This window comes from Neoarius graeffei, chromosome 8 (genome assembly GCF_027579695.1).
Source record: "Neoarius graeffei isolate fNeoGra1 chromosome 8, fNeoGra1.pri, whole genome shotgun sequence".
Lineage (NCBI taxonomy): Eukaryota > Metazoa > Chordata > Actinopteri > Siluriformes > Ariidae > Neoarius > Neoarius graeffei.
This window is the reverse complement of record NC_083576.1, coordinates 91,854,499-91,862,853: the sequence shown is the minus strand read 5'-3', so window position 1 is coordinate 91,862,853 and position 8,355 is coordinate 91,854,499.

Here is an 8,355-nt window from a genome sequence, read left to right as displayed (position 1 = left end):
CTGATAACAACTCAGGTCGTCCTTCTCCTCTTTAGTCCGAATGACACGGCGTCCCTGATTTCCATAAAGAACTTCAAATTTTGATTCGTCTGACCACAGAACAGTTTTCCACTTTGCCACAGTCCATTTTAAATGAGCCTTGGCCCAGAGAAGACGTCTGCGCTTCTGGATCGTGTTTAGATACGGCTTCATCTTTGAACTATAGAGTTTTAGCTGGCAACGGCGGATGGCACGGTGAATTGTGTTCACAGATAATGTTCTCTGGAAATATTCCTGAGCCCATTTTGTGATTTCCAATACAGAAGCATGCCTGTATGTGATGCAGTGCCGTCTAAGGGCCCGAAGATCACGGGCACCCTGTATGGTTTTCCGGCCTTGACCCTTACTCACAGAGATTCTTCCAGATTCTCTGAATCTTTTGATGATATTATGCACTGTAGATGATGATATGTTCAAACTCTTTGCAATTTTACACTGTCGAACTCCTTTCTGATATTGCTCCACTATTTGTGGGCGCAGAATTAGGGGGATTGGTGATCCTCTTCCCATCTTTACTTCTGAGAGCCGCTGACACTCCAAGATGCTCTTTTTATACCCAGTCATGTTAATGACCTATTGCCAATTGACCTAATGAGTTGCAATTTGGTCCTCCAGCTGTTCCTTTTTTGTACCTTTAACTTTTCCAGCCTCTTATTGCCCCTGTCCCAACTTTTTTGAGATGTGTTGCTGTCATGAAATTTCAAATGAGCCAATATTTGGCATGAAATTTCAAAATGTCTCACTTTCGACATTTGATATGTTGTCTATGTTGTATTGTGAATACAATATCAGTTTTTGAGATTTGTAAATTGCATTCTGTTTTTATTTACAATTTGTACTTTGTCCCAAGTTTTTTGGAATCGGAGTTGTACATGTTATTAATGATCCTCGCCTCATTTCTTACAGACATCACCAAGCTGTGAGCAGCATCAGGGCTTGGAGTATTTTGGTTCCCAATTTTGTTGACTGTGTTTTTTTCAAAATTCAGTGCTGTGAACGAGATCTATTTTCAGAATAGAAAGAAAGAAAGAAAGAAAGAAAGAAAGAAAGAAAGAAAGAAAGAAAGAAAGAAAGAAAGAAAGAAAGCACTTGTTCATGAATTGTCTTTGAAGCATTATTTAGTACTAATGAGCGCATTTTGTTTCACAAGTGTATTGTAAAGACTCTAAAATAAAAAATTAAAGCGAATAGCAGAAGTTTGATATCGGCTTCTCAGTGTATCTGCCAAAAAGCTCAAAAAAACTTACAAAACCTTTCATTTGACCTTTCAGAAGGACCAAACAAAAGCTGCGATCATCAAAAGGTACATTTTCTTAAAATAAACACCACTTACTGCATATCGAATCAGTAGCCTCAGCGAACCACGGGGTGAATTTCATTTATCTTTTTATCTGCTGATTATCTTCCGATACTACAAAGTCATAACGAGGGTTCTCTTATTTCATTTCTGGTTCTGATTAGTTCCGAAGTTTATCATGCAGTAGAACGGGTAATCAAACTTGATCAGGATAAGTGTTGTTTGGTTACGAAGTTTCGCTATACACTCATTATTGCATTCTTACAAGACCATGACATCATGGCTCCTGCCTCGCTTCGCCTCAGTGAGGCAGGAGCCACAAAAACATAAAAATCCTTCAGGGCAGCAATTCACATTTTTACTGCAGCTCATTTTCCTGAAATTTCAAACACCGAATCCAGAACAATCAGCTCTAAATCAGATATCATCTCAGTGTGGAACTTCATAGGCTATTTGTTTGTTTGTTTGTTTGTTTGTTTGTTTGTTTGCCAGATACGTTCCAAACAAACACACAACTCAGCGTGTTTTCACGCCTGTAATTTTTCATCTGGTTAAATCAAACTCAGTTTACTTTGGGGAACAGAACGACCACACTGAGGCCCTGTAGCGCAGGCAGCCTGGGTCCGGTTCCAAACACACTGAACATCTGACCAGTAAGCAGCCTGAAAGCTCTCATGTGGTTTGTCATGATGGATCTTGATTTGCTTGGACTTTTCTCTTATACTTTTTTTCGATCAACAGGGAACGGGTTCGGTTCTGGTCCTTGCACCAAATTTTGGACCATTCTGAGCATTTCAATGAAAAATAAACTGGTTCAGAACCTGAAAAGTTGGTTCCCAGCTGGATATAGCTGGTTTTTCCAGCGTGAACCATGACACCATCAGTGGGCGTGTCATTAGTTTGGAGAGGAATTGGAGTGCAGTGATGGAGAAGGAAACATCTTCAGAAGAAAAAAATGGACCAAAAACAAACATCTGCACGACCAGAGCAAAAGCTCGGAGGTGATCGATGTGCACCGTTGTCTTGTTACTGCTGTTTAGTTCCGTTGTGAATCGTGCCATGCCCTCTGTAAATGACGCATCCTTGATTAAAATGTTTCCACTCAAAACTGGTGAAAATATGGGTGGGTTTCCTTTGCACCAAACTTCAAAGAATCCTAAATGAAACCAGTTCAAGAACCCATTTCCTGTTGGCCAAAAATGGGTATCAGAGAACCACTGCTTTAGAGAACCGCTTGTTAAATAATCACTTACAGTGGTGCTTGAAAGTTTGTGAACCCTTTAGAATTTTCTATATTTCTGCATAAATATGACCTAAAACATCATCAGATTTTCACACAAGTCCTAAAAGTAGATAAAGAGAACCCAGTTAAACAAATGAGACAAAATATTATACTTGGTCATTTATTTATTGAGGAAAATCATCCAATATTACATATCTGTGAGTGGCAAAAGTATGTAAACCACTGGCGGCTCGTTAATAGGGGCGATTTGGGCGACGCACTCCCAAACAGGGAGGGAGATTTTTTTTTTTTATCTACTCCTACTACCACGGCAACAGTAATGTCATTGTCCAATCAGGCTAAGGTCGCGCCTGGTGTAGCCACGCCCTTTTGGGACGATTTCTGTCAGGTTCAGATTTGCCCCAAAATCTCCCATTGACACTAATGGTACGTACGTTTTTTTCGAAAATCCTGCTCCCAATGCATTTTCTATTAGGTTTTATGTGCTCGCACAAGCAGCGTGCTTACATCATATGCCTGTTGCGCCGCGCAAGTGTTGCCAGATTGTGCATTTTGGTGGGTTTTGAACATAATTTTGGGCTGGAAAACGCAACTTGCGCGGGAAATGTGTGAACATTCTATGAAGATGGCGGCGAGTGTTGAGTGCAACAATACGATAGCGTCTCTGAAAGAAGTTCCCTTTAGTCGTCGTACCAATGAGGAGAAAACGGTAATCAAACAGCTAGGACCTCCTAGACCGAATTTAAACATCAAGCAAGTGTCTACGAAGGGGTAGAAGACCTACTCAAGAGGTTTTAACAAGAACTGGTACCACCGGAAAACTTGGCGAGCTGGCTGTGATGTAGTCAATGCTCTTTTTTGCTACCCTTGCGTTCTCTTCCACCCTGGAAGTAGCACAGCAGACGGTACAGTGATATCTGATATTTGAATTTACTAGGCAAAAGTTGTGTGTGTGTGTGTGTGTGTGTGTGTATGTTACCAATGGCAGTTTAACATTGCCATGCTTGGAATATTTCAGTAGCCTCAAGTTCTCTCTGACTTGGTGTAAATTAAGCATATTTTCAGTTTTTATATATTGTACAGTATGTGTTCATTGGAGCCAGCAGCACCTTACCTTTTTTCCAACTTGTTAAGCCAAGTTGCACTGACTACAAAACCTTGTGTAACCTTGTGTGTATATAGCTAAATAACTAAAGCCTTTTGTGTTCATTGACATGCTTGTAATACTTTACATTTCCTTTTAAGGCATGGCTTTCTGGAGGAATTCTTGGGGAAAAACTGCAGAATTTATTTAGAATTATTATTTGTTGTTAAAATGGTGCAATTCCATATTTAACAAAAACCCTAATTAAGCTGCACATGTTTGTTTGATGGTTCTGCTTTTCTTCATCTTTTTCAAAACTTAAAACACTTGTTTTGGATTTATATCCTGCCACTTTAATTGCATTCTTTAGAATTGAAGAAATTAGAATATGTTTATAATTAAGAATTTGTGTCTACTTCTTATAGAATACTGGAATAATATGAGAAAATAAATGAGTAATGTAATATTAATTGATTGTGATGCCAGATGTTTTGCTTTGAAGGCTTCACAATGAATCTTCCTTAGTTTTAGCCTGGCAAGCCAGACTAAATGTGAATATTTGCCACTCGTAGGCAAAAATATTTTTGGCCACTAGGCGGGTGGGTCTAGTTTACTAGGCTACCTTAGTTTGCCACCTTTAACTTGTTTAGTGTTGCCACCTAGTGGAGAGAAGAGATATTGTCTATATTGATATCTGAATTTACCAGGCAAAAACAAGTTCGGCCAATTGATTTGCTACCTAGGTCAATTTACTTCAGTCCTGTGGACATTTACGGTCCGTGTAGACATAACGGGGGAAAATTGCCCCCCCTGAAAAAAAATTCAGGAGCCGCCACTGATGTAAACCTTTGCTTTCAGTATCTGGTGTGACCCCCTTGTGCAGCAATAACTGCAACTAAACGTTTGCGGTAACTGTTGATCAGTCCTGCACACCGGCTTGGAGGAATTTTAGCCCGTTCCTCCGTACAGAATAGCTTCAACTCTGGGATGTTGGTGGGTTTCCTCACATGAACTGCTCGCTTCAGGTCCTTCCACAACATTTCCATTGGATTAAGGTCAGGACTTTGACTTGGCCAGTCCAAAACATTAACTTTATTCTTCTTTAACCATTCTTTGGTAGAACGACTTGTGTGCCTAGGGTCGTTGTCTTGCTGCATGACCCACCTTCTCTTGAGATTCAGTTCATGGACAGATGTCCTGACATTTTCCTTTAGAATTCGCTGGTATAATTCAGAATTCATTGTTCCATCAATGATGGCAAGCCATCCTGGCCCAGATGCAGCAAAACAGGCCCAAACCATGACACTACCACCACCATGTTTCACAGATGGGATAAGGTTCTTATGCTGGAATGCAGTGTTTTCCTTTCTCCAAACATAATGCTTCTCATTTAAACCAAAAAGTTCTATTTTGGTCTCATCTGTCCACAAAACATTTTTCCAATACCCTTCTGGCTTGTCCATGTGATCTTTAGCAAACTGCAGATGAGCAGCAATGTTCTTTTTGGAGAGCAGTGGCTTTCTCCTTGCAACCCTGCCATGCACACCATTGTTGTTCAGTGTTCTCCTGATGGTGGACTCATGAATATTAGCCAATGTGAGAGAGGCCTTCAGTTGCTTAGAAGTTGCCCTGGGGTCCTTTGTGACCTCGCCGACTATTACACGCCTTGCTCTTGGATTGATCTTTGTTGGTCGACCACTCCTGGGGAGGGTAACAATAGTCTTGAATTTCCTCCATTTGGACACAGTCTGTCTGACTGTGGATTGGTGGAGTCCAAACTCTTTAGAGATGGTTTTGTAACCTTTTCCAGCCTGATGAGCATCAACAACGCTTTTTCTGAGGTCCTCAGAAATTTCCTTTGTTCGTACCATGATACACTTCCACAAACATGTGTTGTGAAGATCAGTCTTTGATAGATCCCTGTTCTTTAAATAAAACAGTGTGCCCACTCACACCTGATTGTCGTCCCATTGATTGAAAACACCTGACTCTAATTTCACCTTCAAATTAACTGCTAATTCTAGAGGTTCACATACTTTTGCCACTCATACATATGCAATATTGGATCATTTTCCTCAATAAATAAATGACCAAGTATAATATTTTGTCTCATTTGTTTAACTGGGTTCTCTTTATCTACTTTTAGGACTTGTGTGAAAATCTGATGATGTTTTAGGTCATATTTATGCAGAAATATAGAAAATTCTAAAGGGTTCACAAACATTCAAGCACCACTGTATGTGGAATAAATGTGTGTATAGGCGTGGACAATGTGTTGAGTGGAAGCCTTTCATTCTCCACTTGTTCTGTCAGTGGAGTTGGTTTAAAAAAGAGTGACTGGTGAACCTTCTTGAGATACTTCAAGTTTTAGTCAAGTCAAGTTTATTTGTATCGCGCTTTTAACAATAAACATTGTCGCAAAGCAGCTTTACAGAATTTGAACGACTTAAAATATGAGCTAATTTTATCCCTAATCTATCCCCAATGATGAAGCCTGTGGCGATGGTGGCAAGGAAAAACTCCCTCAGACGACATGAGGAAGAAACCTCGAGAGGAACCAGACTCAAAAGGGAACCCATCCTCATCTGGGCAACAACAGACAACATGACTAACATTAACAGTCCTAACAAAGTCAGCTTCATTGATGCTATAAACCTCCCACCGACGGAAACCCGAGTGCAAAACCGTTCACGACAACCGCAGTCCCAAAGTCAGCAAGTCAACTGCAGTCCCCAGCCACAAAAGCACCACTGCAAGAGTCCAGTGCGTCCTCCAGACGTGACTCCCAACTGTCCACATGGGGCCGTCCTCCACAGGAGCGATGCAGTGAGACTCCAACCAGACACAGGGCACCAGGATGGATCAGGCAGGTCCGAGGAGCAGAAGAGGTTCAGCATCTCAATCCCTGGACCGACATGTAACTCAGAGGGACAGATTTGGGGGGGGGGGGGGGGTTTAGTTGAGGTCATACAGTCCATCGTAGAGTATTAGCTCGTAGCCAGCGATGGTTGTTTTGCTTGTTATAATCTCAGTCCAGCCAGCGAGCTGAGACACCAAAATCAGAACATATCAGAAAAGCTGAAAGGATTCCCCACAGAGATCAGACTTCCAGAACAGTTTTCGGAACAGGACATGGATTTGCTACAAAACTGTGAAGAGAATTGGAAAGTGTGCGTGTGTTCATGAGGCTCAAAAATGCCAATCACCTCATTAACTCCACGCTTTTGTAATTTATCACCAAATAACTCTTCAAAAACACATTGATCATTTATTCATAAAAATGTCCAAACGCTGTTCCTGAAAATCATTTGTGGAGATGTGACTCAAAATATAATTTGTCTCGCTTTCTGTTCACTAACATGGGAATGGGCGGAGTTTAAAGACTAAAGACTGTACTGCATCCAGTCACTAGGGGGCCTCGGAACATTTCAGCTTCACTTTTAATCTCCTGATATGACAGTCATTGAGAAGATGTGATAAACATACGGAAAAAAAATTATCAGTAGTTTGTCAAGTTTAATTTCGTAAACAGCAACCATCACGGCTTGTGTCACAGATCCTCTGTTTCGGTTTATCCAATCACATTTCTGCGTTTATGTAAATTATTTAGCTGAAGGAAGTTGATTGGGCTGGAGACTAGTGACAGGGAGAGCTCCCGAGGTCAGAAGGTTGTTGTTGTTGTTGTTTTCTGCTTTTTGCCAAACAAAAATATCACCACTTCATATTGTATAATCTATTACCATAAACTTTTGATTAAATAATCAGTAAGGGTGGTGATTATTTATTTTCACACAAAAAGACAAAAATAAAATATTATACACAACATGAGCATCAACATACTTCCATTTTAGATTCTTTTCTGTAACATACAGCAGGTTGTACTGCACAGTAAATTAAAAAATAAAGTAAAACATCACATTTTTAGATAAATATTCACTAAAACACTCCATAAGAAGCTCACTTTCAAACGCAGTGCTGTTTCAGTGCCGTGTTTATGCCCCAGAATTTCCCCCAAACCTCAAGTTATTGCAGTTTAATCACAATTAATGCCACAGACGAAAGTCCAGAAATGTAAATTATTTGAGAAAAATACAGTATTTGTAAAAGTTCCTTTGAGTTTATAAATCTGCGTTTGAGCTCATTAACTGGCTGCTTATGGTGCTAACGAGGCTATAAACGAGGTTTTATTAAAGACACCTGATGGAAAAGCAGTTCGATAAAAGGCTCACAAGAATGTAAACAAAAGTATTGGAAAATTTTATACTCTCTCCTGTTTTTTTTTTAAAATGAATTCAGGAGGGGGGCGGCACGGTGGTGTAGTGGTTAGCGCTGTCGCCTCACAGCAAGAAGGTCTGGGTTCGAGCCCCGTGGCCGGCGAGGGCCTTTCTGTGTGGAGTTTGCATGTTCTCCCCGTGTCCGCGTGGGTTTCCTCCGGGTGCTCCGGTTTCCCCCACAGTCCAAAGACATGCAGGTTAGGTTAACTGGTGACTCTAAATTGAGCGTAGGTGTGAATGTGAGTGTGAATGGTTGTCTGTGTCTATGTGTCAGCCCTGTGATGACCTGGCGACTTGTCCAGGGTGAACCCCGCCTTTCGCCCGTAGTCAGCTGGGATAGGCTCCAGCTCACCCGCAACCCTGTAGAACAGGATAAAGCGGCTAGAGATAATGGGTGAATGGATGAATTCAGTGGTGC